Genomic DNA, 15,045 nt, shown 5'->3' with positions numbered 1-15,045 from the left:
TCAAACGACCTTGACCTCTCTGCATGCGTACATGATGAAAATTCATGATACAATCTTCATCTATAAGAAAAGCCGCATTACTTTGCATTACTTTCTCATGACTTGTCCATAGAACTTCTGCTGAGAGATTTCTGGCTTCTCTGAACGATAACCAAAAAGGGCGATGTCCTTCTCTTTCATTTGTGATTGTTATTCCTACGTAATCATGCTGGTCCACATTACGTAGCAAATAATCTATTAAAGCCCGTAGATTTGTTTCAATTGCAGTAAAAGGATTTTCATGTGCACGCACGGAGGCTAAACGGATTCTTAATATTGTACCCACCATATTGTATCTTCTGTATTGTCTTCTACGTTCTTCTATTATATGAAATCTATTGTTTTCATGATTAAGCCTGTTATTTCCAAATCCAACTTGTACATTTGTGTTTCGTTCTGCTTCAAATACGGATAGCAATTCATTCATTTTTTTTCTATTTCTTATAAATCGATTTCTATTTCTGTATGTTCTGTATTATCCTCTGTTAATATTTCCAAAATTGATGGATATATTACTTCTTTTTCTTCTTTTTCAGATTAGGAAATAAATTGTTAATCCATTTTTCTAGCTCAGTCTCGTAGAACTCATCTTCTTCTGTCTTCTTCTCTTCCACATTGTAAGTCTCTCCTATTATTTGGGAGAACGTTAGATTCAGCAACTCTTCTTCTTCTTTCCCATTTGTCCTTTCTTCAACGTCTTCTTTTGCTCCTTCTTGTAACCATTTTTTTAATTTTTTTCAATACGGTCGAATGCTTCTTCTTCTTCTTCTGTTATCATTTAATTACCTGCACTTTCCAATATTTCTAATAGTTGTTCTTCCTCATCTTCTTTTTCTTCTGCAATTTGAATTTCGTTAACTGCATATCTCTTTCTCCTTCTTCGGTATTGATGATCATCTCTTCTTTTTCTTCTGCAATTTGAATTTCATTAACTGCATATCTCTTTCTCCTTCTTCGGTATTGATGATCATTTCTTCTTCTTTTTCTTCTTCTTCTATGTGTTCTTCCTTTTTGTCCCTTTCTTCGTTTCATCTTCTTCCTTCCTTTTATGATGGTCTTCTTCTTCTTCTATTCCGATTAGGCACCTATTTCTCTTAGAAAAACTTCCGTCTCTTTATTTACTACGATCTCCTCTTCTTATTATTGTTCTATGTCATTAATAAATTCGGTAATCTCTTTTAATAATTCTTGTGTAAACTTGTTTCCCATTTCACCCCCCCAGATGTATATACGTAATACAAAATTATATATGTTTTACAATATGTATATGTAAATAGTAAATAGAGGATATATAAGTATTATGCAAAATGGAATATAAATAAAAGTGTTTTAAAAGAATATACGAATAAATAAAAAAGTGCTATATATAAGTAATTAACAAAGGAATAATAATATCAGTAAGGATAAGGAAAGTACTGTACACGTATGTTTATTTGTATTCAACCTAAAAGAAACAGAAATGCATTTCGGTTACTTATAAACATATTCCAAATAAATATAAGCAGTATATATACATATAGATTTTAATTCGTTATACGGAAAAAGCAGAAATTTCAAGGGAAAAAAATAGCATACCTTTTAAGTAGTTAAAATGATTTGTAATTTATTTTCCTATTCCATGGGAGTGAAACAAATGTATGTTCACAGTTTGCTTAAAGTGTGTTGCCTAATGTATAAACGTTCTGTTCGTGAATTTTATACTTATTCTTTCAGAGTTTCAACGACCACGAAAACTATGCATTTGACACTAATATCGTCCGTTTTACAACGTAAGGAGCATATCTGTGGTACGCTAAACTGAAATGTTTCTCTCTCTCTCTGACGAGGGTATGATGTCTGAATGATTATGAAAGCTATTACTTAACTCAGTATGATATTTTTATTCCGTAGCAAATACGGAAACTCAATTTCTCACTTGTCTGATCCCCAGAACACATACAAACAGATATGCATTTTTATTTATATTTCATACGTATAGAAACGAATGTTCTTTGTTAAAACATTCATCGAGTGCCAAAACAATTATTGCATGAGTGTTGTGATTTGACCATTCTCTCTCTCCCTCGTTCTATGAGTCTCCGTTGCTCGGTGGTAGAGCGTTTACCTTTGGTGTATGGGGGTCACAGGTTCAAAATCCTGTTCCCACCAAGTGAACTTTATGGTGGACAAACACCGTGTACCTAGAGGGTCCCAGGTTCAAAATCCTGTTCCCACCAATTGAACTTTGTTGTGGACAAACACCATGTACGTGGATTTCCTCGAGGTTCTCCCGTTTCCTTCCACTTTCTCCATTCCAACATTTCATTCATTTCTCATCATCACCGTCTACATTAGCCTAACCGGCATAACTGGGACGTAAAACTCAAAGATTTCATTTCATTGTTTCTCGTTCGATCTTAGCTCGGGGGCACGTTTCTGTCCATATTTTGATACTTATTAATCAGGGGGACTCGGTGGCTCAGTGGTAGTGTTCACTTCTGGTGCCCACCAAGTGAACTTTGTGGTGGACAAACACCGTGTACGTGGAAGGTCCCAGGTTCAAATCCTGTTCCCAACAAGTAAACTTTGTGGTGGACAAACACCGTGTACGTGGATTTCCTCGCACTTTCTTTGTTCCAACGTTTCATTCATTTCTCATCATCACCGTCTCCATTAGCTTAGCCGACATAACTGTGGGACGTAAACTTAAAGATTTCCCATTGACATAATCGTGATAGGCGTTGGACGTAAAACTCAAAGATTTCATTTCATTGTTTCTCTCGTTCCACATTTTTTTACTCTATCATCATTCACTTAGGGGGACACGATAGCTCAATACTTGGGGGTCCTTGATTCGATCTTACCTCGGGAGCCGCGTTTCTGACCATATTTCGATACCTTTTCATCAGGAGGTCTCGGTGGATACGTGGTAGAACGTTCACTTCTGGTGCATGGGGTCATAGGTTCAAAATCCTGTTCCCACCAAGTGAATTTTGTGGTGGACAAACACCGTGTACGTGGATTTCCTCTGGGTTCTCCCGTTTCTGAAGGTTCCACTTTCTTCATTCCAACATTTCATTCATTTCTCATCAGCATGGTCTCCATTAGCCTAGCCTGCATTCCTGTGGAACGTAAAACTTAAAGTTTTCCCATTAGTCTAATCGTTATATGCGTGGGACGTAAAACTCAAAAATTTCATTTCATTGTTTCTGATCATATGTTGATACCTTTTCATCAGGGGTGTCGGTGGCTCCGTGGTAGAGCGTTCACCTATGATTTATGGGTCCCGGGTTGAACTCCACAAAACGCCACGTCTTTGTCTAATAGCATGACTAAATTTTGATAACTTTTTGGCAGCTTGTCTGACCCCCACCAGATCACAGACAGACAGATATACATTTTTTTTAAAACTATCATATGATATTATCAATGGCTAATACACACATATCTTCGTTTCGACTTGTTCTGAGATCTTGGCCAAATTTTGATACCTTTTCGGCAGGGGGCCTCAGTGGCTCAGTGGTAAAGCGTTCACCTATGGTGCCTGGGGCCCAAGGTTCAAAATCCTGTTTCCACCAAGTGAACTTTGTTGTGGACAAACACCATATGCGTGGATTTCCTCGGAGTTCTCCCGTTTCCTTCCACTTTCTTCATTCCAACATTTCATTCATTTATCATCATCACCGTCTTCATTAACCTAGCTGGTATAGCTGTTGGAGGTAAACCTCAAGATTTCCAACCGTGCGACGTAAAACTCAAAGATCTCCCATTAGCCTAGCTGGCATAAGAGTGGGACGTAAAACTCAAAGATTTCATTTCATTGCTCGCGCCTTTAATGTTTGCTGGCCCCGAGCACATACTACAGACAGAAAGACAGACAGGTATGCATGATATTATCAAAATTAAAACACATAATATACCTCTTCCTTTTATTATATTTTAACGTTAAATTTTAAGTGATACGACTTTACATTCACTATCTGCTTTATACAAGTCTCCAGATATTTATTACGTTAGCTGTAATCTACTTGCAATGTGAGTCAGAAAACATTCAAGAATTTCATCTTACCATTTTCTCAGAATTCAACGTGCAACGAGCAGAAGCATCATACAGAGGATACATCTACATACAGAAGCAGAAACAGAACTATGTATATGTTTTTTAACGTTAGAATTTCATCTCATTATCAAATACGGAAACTCAAAATAAATACACTGGCTGAGTGCATTTATAGTTAAATGAAGACATAACATACTGTTTTATTCTTTCAGGGATAAACATAGATCGTAATATTTTTAATAATATATTTTTACTTACCTATTTTAATAAAAACTTCTGATGATAACACTTATTAACAGCTCCAGACTTCCAACGGATCAAGCACACACAAACACACACACACTATTACAAATAAGAAGTGAAAAACAATGAAAAATAATTACAGCTTCTCTCTGTTAACTCTAACTTACAACTATTCTTTTTTCAGGTCTACACACACACACACACGCACACACACGCACACACACACACACACACACACACACACACACACACACATACATACATGATTACCTTTGACAAACATGTCATAACGCGTTCACACACGTCTTCAATAATTGGATTCGCATATTAGTAATCGAAAACATATCTCGTCACGGTTTCAATACAGACATGTGATAATACCTTTCACATCAAGGCTTGGGGAAGTCATTTCGTTCATGTGAATCTTCATTTTTTTACATGCAATACAAGTATCCCCTGTCGAGTATGAATATACAGATTTCATCCTACGTTGTGAAAACATTATCAAATGATGTGGGAAGCTTCCGTTATTAGATTATGTTCAATCAGTGTAATCCAATACGTTTCAAATCATTCATATTAGCAACCCAGGGAACGTTCCCAGAGTGAACATTTTCTTACACGTGATCCTAACACTTGGCAACACGATTTTTTATGAGTATGTGTTTCGTTATGAGACTCATATATTGTTTTTCATCCCACGATTACAAAAAAATCGTGAAATAGAATAATTACCTTAGCAACTAAGACCAATTTCATACAATCTGCTGAGAAGGTTCGATCGTCAATATCACGCCTTCAGTTCATACCTACAGGCATTTCGTGGAAATAGGACCAAGGGCTAAATCGCTTATGCTCTTCGGCTCGGCTTTCCAGGAGCAGCGGGGGTTCAAATAACTAGCCAGTACACGCCGAGAACACTTATGTTTCATCTTGGTTCTACAGCCGGTAGGCGTCCAAGAATATACTTCCTTACTCTAGCATAGCAACATACTGGTTTAGATCGGTTTAGGGCCCCCTCATGGCGGATTTAGTGTCAAAATTTTCCCACGCTTCCCAAGTGAATTATTTACTACTGTTGCTAACTGCACCCACGTGATTGTAATCTTCCTTAGTGTCCCAAATTCTGTTTTTATGTGCAAATATGTAAGAAATACTAGCAGCCTAAATAGTTGTAAATACATTTAAAAACAATTTGTATATAACTAGAGAATAGACGGCACCACACTTCTCTTTATTACTTTGTTGTTTGTTCGCGTGTATGGCTAAGGCCGTAGATTCTGACGGCTGCATGTTAAAAGTTGCAATGCCGTGAGAAAGGGCAGAGAAACAGTTTAGCTTCGTCGTCCTCTTTGCGAATCGTGCATAAGAGTGAAGAGGAGAGAGCACTCAACAAGCGGAAGAATCAAGCAATGAAGTTTTTTTTTTAACGCATGGGCACTATAATAGCCATATGCTTCCATCATGTCTTTTTGTCTGTTTCATGTGAGTAGTCGTTACTAATTCTTGTCAATCTCTCCAATGCAGGCGCAGATTGGTTCCAGGAATCATATATCTATCTTTAAATCCGAATCCAAATGAATAATTTGAGTCCTTGGATTCAATAGATTCCGAAATGAATCCGAATCCATTGAGTTGTTTTTAGTATTCGTTCCTTTGAGTACTCAAGAAGAGTGGTTACTTTGTAACGACTCCAGAAGTAACGACCCATCTTTATTCTGATTCGTGTAACTGCGTGGGAATTGGTAAAAACTAGCGTTGCCAATGTGTGTGTAATTACACAAAATGTGTGTAATTTTGTCCTGTGTGTGCATTTTCTGTGTAATGCCAATCTGTGTGCATGTTGTGTGTAGTTTGGCACAATTCAAAATTTTGATCATTGATGATTTTTGTGCAGTTTCTTTCATTCAAACATTCATTATTTCCATTTTTTCTGAAAATTGCTTTCTAAAAACTAGGAGCACCAACGCCTGACTTCAGGGCGACGCAATAAAACCTATCTTTCTTCATTTGTACCTAACTAGTTTTTCAGTTTGTACCGTTGGCCCTCATCCCCAAGGAAGGCCGCTTTGTTCAAGCAAAGCAATATGAATGAATGTTGACCGTGGATGTTGGCCAAAATATGAGGCGGAGGGGGATAAGAAATCTGTTTTTGTTTTCTTACCTTGAGACCTGATAATTTGTTAAAGTGCACCATCGGAATACAGTGGAGTCCGTCAAGGTTATGGGCATAAATAAATGTTAATACGGTGGAGTTCCGTCTACACAGGTTACATTTCAGATGTATGAGAGGTGAGTGACGGTTGCTGAGTAAACTGCACGTATCACCAGTGAATATATTTGGGTGACGGTTGCTGAATAAATCGCACGTCCCGCTGTCAGAGTAATACTGACTTGTTTTGTATTTTAAAAGTGTAATCCCGTTTGTAGTGGTTCGGAACTAATTTTTGATAGTATTACTATTTATTGTAAGTCACGACGGTTGCGCTGATACATTAATAGTAAAGCAAAGAAGTAAACGTTATCACTCTTACTGCTAATTGTGTAATTAGAACAAATTTGTAGGTGTATGGTTTCACGCTCTTACCAGAGAAAACAAAGGTGTGTAAGGAAAATCATTAATATGTTCAAATTTGATAATTGAAGGATGTAAAGCAGTATACTTGGCCGGTGCTATTATGTACGTCGTCCTTGTCTTCTGTCCCTGAGAGTAGGTTAGTGCGTCGTTTTCTGAAGTTGGCTAGAGCTGCATATCATTTCCCAGGTGTCAAATGTAGTTATTCATCACCTTGGATATAACAGACTTATCAGTTACAATTACGTGGAAGAAGATTAAAGGAAACTCAAAGTCTGAATACTGAGTTGATGTTTATGGACTGTTTTTTTAATAGTGTAAATTGACATTTTTCCTTTTCTTCATTTTATTTTCCTGTTTCTCCAGACATAACCTTGTATTATCGAAGATTTGTGAATAATAAACATATTCCAATTGATATATATATATATATATATATATATATATATATATATATATATATATATATATATATATATATATATATATATATATATCCAAAAATACCGATAGAATTGATAGACTGACAACATACTATCGAGGAATTAAGTAGTAAGGTAAGATTGGTTACAATTTTTTATGATATTGTTTATTATAAGTTAGTAATTTCATTTGGTTGCACCAGAATGCAAGAGCCTTAAAAGGTTATCAGGTTTAATTTAAATAAAATCCGGTGCGCGTGTGTTAAAAAGTTTCCAAATCAGCCTGATTCTTGTTAGAAAGTTATCCAAGTCAAACATAACTTGTAGAACGTAAGAGAGTAAGTTACAAAGTGGCGACCCAGAATCAGGATTAATTGCATCTGGCTTGCAAACTGAAAATAAAACTATTGAAGGTAATATTCGTTAATTATTAATGGTTGAGAGGACAAAATGCGGAATGAAGAATTTTCAGAGTTGTTGGAATGTTTCTGTGGGAAAAACATTTTCTATGATTTTGAAGTTTATTGTGTGTTATATCTAGATATATCTATTTTACTGTGTGTTACATATATTTAACTGTGAAGTTACATAGAGAAAAACAAAAATAGGCAAAATGTCAAATAGTTTCGAAAATAGTCGTAATAGGTCTGACACGGGAGAGCGTGCATATGCTTGTTGCCAGCATAGCGTATCAGAGGAAGTGTTTGAACTTTCCGAGAAAATTAAATCAGTCATGTGCGGGAAATGTTTGCGCTGGTACCATTTTCGTTGTGTAGGCTTGAAGGAATCACCTAGCACGTATGATTTGGTCAGTGCTGAGACCTATCTTTGGTATTGTAAGGAATGCGAATCCCAAAAGATTTCTGATGATGGTGACAAAATCCCTGAACTTGAGAAGGATCGGGAAATTACGAAAATGTGAACAATTCTGGAGTCTTTCGAGATCCAGTTGTCACTTCTTCGCCGCTTGCGGCTGCACAGGGTACCATAACGATTGAGATGATGTTCGCTCAATTACTAAAAATGATTAAATGTATTGAGCAAATAAGCATTGACCAAAAGAAAATAAGTGAGGATCAAAGAAGCATAGGAATCGAACAGTCAAAATTAAGGGCTGTTCAAAACGAACAAAAGGCTGAAGTTACAGCAGGTTTCAAGGAAGTTGCTGCAACTGTACAGAATGTCACTAAGCAACTCGAGAGTTTTAAACTGGAAGTAAGGGAAGAGTTAAACGTGGAGGCGTCGCGACTAGACGAACGTATAGATATGGTAACCGCCATTGTTATGAAACATGATCACAGGATTAAAACCCTTGACGAAAGTGTCAGAGAACTTCATGAAAAGGAGAACTCGAAGCGAGGCATTGAGAAGTTTGCCAGAAACGTTGAGGAAGCAGAATCACGAGATCACATCCCTTCATGAATACGAGGATTCTAATAATGATGTCCTTAATTCGTTGCAAGTTCAAACCAATGATATCAGTAACCGTATTACGGTACTACAACAGCAGATCCACGCAAATCATAGTGAAGTAGTCAAGGATATCTCGCTCTTGAACCATGAACTTGATAATCTTAAATCATCTTCGGTTTACTCTGATTGTGAGAGTGTATGTAGTGATAAAGTAGTTCCGCCGAAGCAAGCTTTTGTGAGTTCTGAACCAGTTGAGAATGGACATGCTCTTAAAGGTCCAATATGGATTTTTGAAGTAAATAGGGAACCTCCCCTAAATTCCTATTGTACTTCTTATTCTTTTGTGAGCCATAATTGTAATGATGTTCCTATCTACAGCTCCAATGCTAGTAATTCCTTTGGTTCTGGACAAAATATTAATGATAAAGTGATATTTACTAGGAACGGTACTAATGACTTACCTGAAGTATCCTGAAGTTCATATAGGATAACTTCTTCCGTCCAACCTAGCGGTTTTCCACCCTGGACGATGTTTAACTGTAGTTATACTATACCAACAACGACTACTACTACGGTGTCATGGAGTATGACAACGACAGTGGAGAGCAAAAACTCGGTTCAGTGTTGTATGGTTGAAGATAATTATCCTCATGTTTCTTTTGATTGTCCCAGGTCGAAAGTTTGTGAAAATTACAAACCTTCAGTTGGAGATTCTTTTTATGGTATTAATACTGTATCGCAACCAGTGTCTGCTTTTCCATCTGTGTTCAGATTAAAAGATCTCAAAGATTTCCCAAGATTTTCAGGTGATAATCAACCAGGGGTAGCTCGCAGATTCCTTCGTGATTTTCAACGATGTATTGAAATATACTCAGTCTCGGATGCTGAGAAAATTAGGGTAGCTAAAAATTGTTTGGTATACACAGCTTATATTTGGTTTCACACGGTTGCTGGTGAAATAAGATGCTACGAGGACTTCATTCGACTTTTTAAGAAACAATATTGTTCGCAAGAGATGGAACATATTCAGAAACGACAATTACAAAATCTCAAGTATGATAAAACGAAATTCTCGTCTTTACTTGAATTCTCGTGGGCTTTGATCGAGAAGTATTTCGATGTGACTGAAGTTTCTAACTATACGGAACTAATGAACCTCATCCTTGGATGTATTCCGGAAGATGATGTGAGGTGGCTGACTGTCAATCCTTGTCATGATTTCGACGAATTTATGAGTAGAATCGCTACTCTATCCAGCCACTTTGCGACATCCCAAGTTGATTCGGCAAGTCTTTCTCAGAAACGCCTGTTTGCTAGGCAGGCCAAAATTGTTTCAAACAGAGGCAAACAGGTAAGTGTGAGTAGTCAAACTGATTCAAACCAATTTGGATATTCCCACAATAATTGTAGTTGGCAGGATCGAACTCACATAAGTAATAGGAACAATAGGAATGGAAGTCCTTCGCGAGGTATTAGTAGGAATCGAAGATTTCGAGGACATGGAAATCGGAGATCCCATAATGATAGCCAGAATCCTTCTGGTGGAAACAACAGGGCGCGAACCGATAGGAATGGAGATAGTGAGAATGTTTCTTCTACAGATAGAGATCAGTCTCGAGCATTTAATCGAAATGGTACCGATCATGACCATTGCTCGTCAGGTACGGAAAACCCATTTCGCAGCAACCTGTAGTCATGGGGGAAGATTGCTGCCGAGGGAGTTCAAACCCCATTACTCAAAAGTCTAATTCAGATGTAACTATCAAACCTTTTCTTCACCAAATCGAACCTAGTGTTATTTCAGACCCGAAATTCGATCATTTTATTGAATTTAATGTCAGTTTTGTAGTCGAAGATGACCAATTCTCGTCTCGTACAGAATATTATTTTTCTTCATCTTCAGTAGTAAGAGGAACTGTAGGAGGTATTGATTTGAACTGCACGATAGACAGTAGTGCCGAGCTTAATCTCATGGACTGGGAAATTTGGAAGCGTATTAAACTTGCTTTCCCATCGGCCAAGTTACGACCCTATACAGGATTATCACTTGGAGCATTTGCAGGGAAAGAAAAGTTTCTTGTACAAGGTGTACAAACTTTTAACTTAAATTTACAAGGCCATCTATTTGAAGTCCCAATCTTCATAATCAAATACTTGCGTACAGATTTGATTCTTGGATGCCATTTCTTGGACAAATTTCAGGGTATAATTGATGGACGCACCAAAGAAATTAAATTGAAGGATCAATCTGGTACGGAAGTTATCCTGCAGACATATGAACCCAACTTGCTATTGGTAGCTGTCAATACCAAGGAGAAGGAGGTGAATTCTCACGAAGACTTCAAAATTATACCTGTGGCAACTGAAACGATGCCTGACCATTCTTTTACGTGTCAGCCGTTAGCTATAAATAAAGTGTCAACCTCCACTACATCATTATTGGCGGATGTTCCTATTGAAGAGCCTGAACCTAACATCTCTGAAGAGGATATACGAAATTATATAGAAACAAGAACGGACTTGGATTCGTCTGCAACAGCTTCTTCTGAAGTATAGACCTTTATTCTGAGAATATCCCCGAAGAGTGCGTGCTCCTCTGCATAAGATTCAATTGAGTGACGAGATTCCCATCGTTGGACCATATCATCCTGTTCCACAGGCTATGCAGGAGGATTTTGAACGTGAATTGCGTACGTGGATCAGATTGAGAATAGCCAAGGAACAACCCTCTCCATACCGTAACCCTGTTCACTGTGTGCGTAAGGCGTCAGGAGGAGTGCGGCCTGTTCTGGACTTGCGTGCCCTTAATAAGAAGGTAATAGCTCTCAAAGTACAAGTTGAGCCCATCAATGATATACTGAATAAAGTAAGTAAAGCAAACTTCTTTAGTAGCTTCGACTGCTCAGTCGGATATTATGGAATAGTGTTGGATCCTTCGTGATATCAATACACTATTTTTGTGTACATGGGGAGGCAATTTGTAATGTGTTCGCTACCAATGGGAATCAAGAGTGCACCAGCTATCTTTCAAAATTGTATGTACAACTTTTTTGACAAGACTACGAGAGCATTTGCAACTATTTACTTGGATGATGTACTTGTCTCAAGTTCTTCATTAGAAGATCATTTCCAGCATCTGGAGCGTGTCTTTGAAACGTTTCACAGTGCAAATTTCTCGCTCAATTTCAAGAAATGTGACTTTATCCGGCGTGAAATAAATTTCCTTGGTCATGTTATAAGTGGAAGTGCTGTGAAACCAGATCCCAAGCATAATGAACCGATCCGGTGCTGTCCAGTTCCCAAAGATAAGATAGCATTGAGAGCCTTTTTAGGTTTAGTTGGATGGAGACGACGTTTCGTGCCAAATTTTGCAGGTCTCACGGGACCATTGTATGACCTTCTTAAGAAAGACAAGAAAATTGTACTTACACAAGAGTTATTGGAAAATTTCAAGAGACTTAGGGAACTTGTAAGCCAACCTCCTGCTTTAGGGCAACCTGGTTTCTCTTTAACATTCCATCTGTATTCAGATGCCTGTGTAGAAAATTTGGCTGGCTAGCTTCCTCAGTGGCAATCAGGGGACACAGATCCAAATGTTATAGCATATGCGAGTCGTAGGGTTCGACCCCACGAACTCTCTCTTTCAATCTTCCAACTGGAATTGCTTTCAGTGTTATTCCTCTGTGAACACTTTTCACAGTATATTCTCGGCAGGACTACTGTAATCCACTGTGATAATGCAGCTGTAACTCATGCTTTTACTTTGAAGAATTTGGATCCAAGAACAACCCGAATGCTGTTAAAACTCCAGAGATTTGATCTGATTTTCGAACATCTTCCTGGAAAAAGTAATCACGTAGCAGACGTGCTGAGTCGATACCCACCGCAAGTACCATCTAAATCCGAGGAAAAATTTGTGAACTTTCTTTCAGTGAAGAATACATCTCCCTTCGACTTAGAAGAAATTAAAGAAAAACAAGGATCTGATGAGTTTTGCCGAATGACCAAATCCTCTCTCGGAGAAGCTACTGAATCGGAACGTTTTCTTCTGCACCAAGGCATTCTGTATTCGAAGAATCCGAAAACATTGCAGTGGCTGCTTGTTATCCCACAGTAGCTAACTTTAAAAGTAGTTAATTCTATCCATACGACAGGCCATTTTGGAGTCCATAATTGTTTCTCTTTCTGTAGAAATCTCTTCTACTGGCGACATATGAAAATCAAACATCAAGAAGTACGTTAGGGGCTGTATTCGCTGTGCTGAAACGAAGTACGCTAATCGTGTCATCTCGAAGGAAGATTGTGTGATTGAGGCAGACTCGCCTCATAATAAACTAGGCATTGACATAGTTGGAAAATTGCCGTGCAGTCACGGATATTATTACATTCTATCTACAATAGATATTTAGTTGAGATTTGTGGTGTACTATCCAATGAAAACTGCACATGTGAAAGAGATTCTTGTTCTTCTTGAAAATAGATATTTTTATCTATCACCCTATCCTCGTTTTGTTATCACAGATAGAGGTCCTCAGTTCCTTTCGAAAGCCTGGAAAGAGTACTGCCAGAAACATGCTATCAAACATTTGTTGACGTCTAGCTACAGTCCAAACAGTAACGGAACGACTGAACGTTCCCACAAGGAACTTAATCGTTTAATAAGACCACAGTGTAGTCAGAAGCAAACCGATTGGAGCAGTCTTGAAAACATCGCAAGACTTGTTAAATTACTCTATCTGCACGAGTATTAACTGTACACCAGCAGAATTGTTTATGTCCTACTCATCCGCGGAGGCATATAAACGTTTTTTCCCATGGCCACAATGTCTAGAGAAGATTAATGAGAAGGATCGTCACCTCCTAGTGGACGATAACTTGCCCTAGAAGAAGAAACAGCAAGTAAAGAATTCAGGACGTGAAATTGTTCTTAAAGTAGGCGATCTCGTCATGGTACGGACGCATTATTTGTCATCAGCTTCCCAGAAGGAAACGTCTAAATATTTAAATTGCTTTGTTGGTCCATACGTCATAGTGAACATTTTACGAAATAGTGTTGTTTTACACAACCTTATTGGATAAGCTATCGGAACACATAATTTCCAAAACATGAAATTGTTCGGTTGCTCAGCAGAAAAGAGACAGGAACTTTTATCTCATTTTCCTCACAAACTGAGTTTCACGATGTAAATAGATTTGATTAGTTGTGTTTCTTATGTTTAGATTTTAGTGGTAAATATTTAAAAAAATAAATTCACTCAAAATGTTCATTTATTTTCTTTTTGGCCTAGAGCGAGGCTGAGACGGACTGATTTTCCGCCTCAGTTAATTATATATTATTGTTCTCTGTACGGAAGAATGCATAAATATTTTAGTAACTTTTACACCGAAATTTCCGAAGCTTGTAAATTCCATTGCAAATATTGCGATTTGCGTTATTCAGAATGTGGGAAAGCACCCGGCGCGAGGCTAGCTTGCGTTAGTTAGAACTTGCGAAAGCGCACCTGGCGCGAGGCTAGCTTATCAAGGAAGACGTAACAATATGAGTTTTGTACAATATATTAGTCACAAAATATATGCAAAATTAGCATTAAATAGATTTAATGTGAAGAAACAATAACAGAACAAAATTCAGAAGCCATACAGTGTTTAGTGTGTGTTAAAGGAACTTCGTTATTTATATAAACACAACAATACCATAAAATATAGAAAGCCGTGTAACATCAACTTGCAGATACACGTGTTTATAATTGCTGAAGTAACGTATAAGTGGGAGTTTGAGTTCTTGGTGGCTTGTTTTACATTCTCTGCTTCTGCTTCATATGCAGGTAAAGTTTAGTTACTAAGTGTATTCATATATATCCAAGATGTTTTGGAAGAAACTCGTTTTATTTGCATGACCAGTGGGACGAACTGCATGGAAACACATTTCTAATTATATTTGAAATACTGTGGTCTTCATAGAAGTATAAACAAGAAAATTCATTATCTAATATTCAGAAAGTGATAGTTTGTAGTGCGTTTCATCACCTGGAAATTCTTAAACCAAAAGCCAGCTCTCAGGGGGCTTGTGATTAAACAAAAATGTAAGGTCCGGGTACTGCTGATTGTTTTTTCATATTAATCCAACGACTTCTTATTGGTGTATTGAGGTAATCTATTGCATGAATCACTGTAATTTAACAAGGGATGCATTTATATTTGAGCAGTCTCGTGGCAAAATATTACAATGAGTGCTTAATTATAAACGTGTTTGCCCGCAGTGAGCTCCCACAACTTCGATAATCTTCATTCCTAATAGCTTAAACGTCCGTCCT

This window comes from Thermobia domestica, chromosome 7, assembly GCF_964235325.1.
Source record: "Thermobia domestica chromosome 7, izTheDome1.hap1.1, whole genome shotgun sequence".
Classification (NCBI taxonomy): Eukaryota; Metazoa; Arthropoda; class Insecta; order Zygentoma; family Lepismatidae; genus Thermobia; species Thermobia domestica.
Note: the sequence above shows the minus strand (reverse complement) of the source record.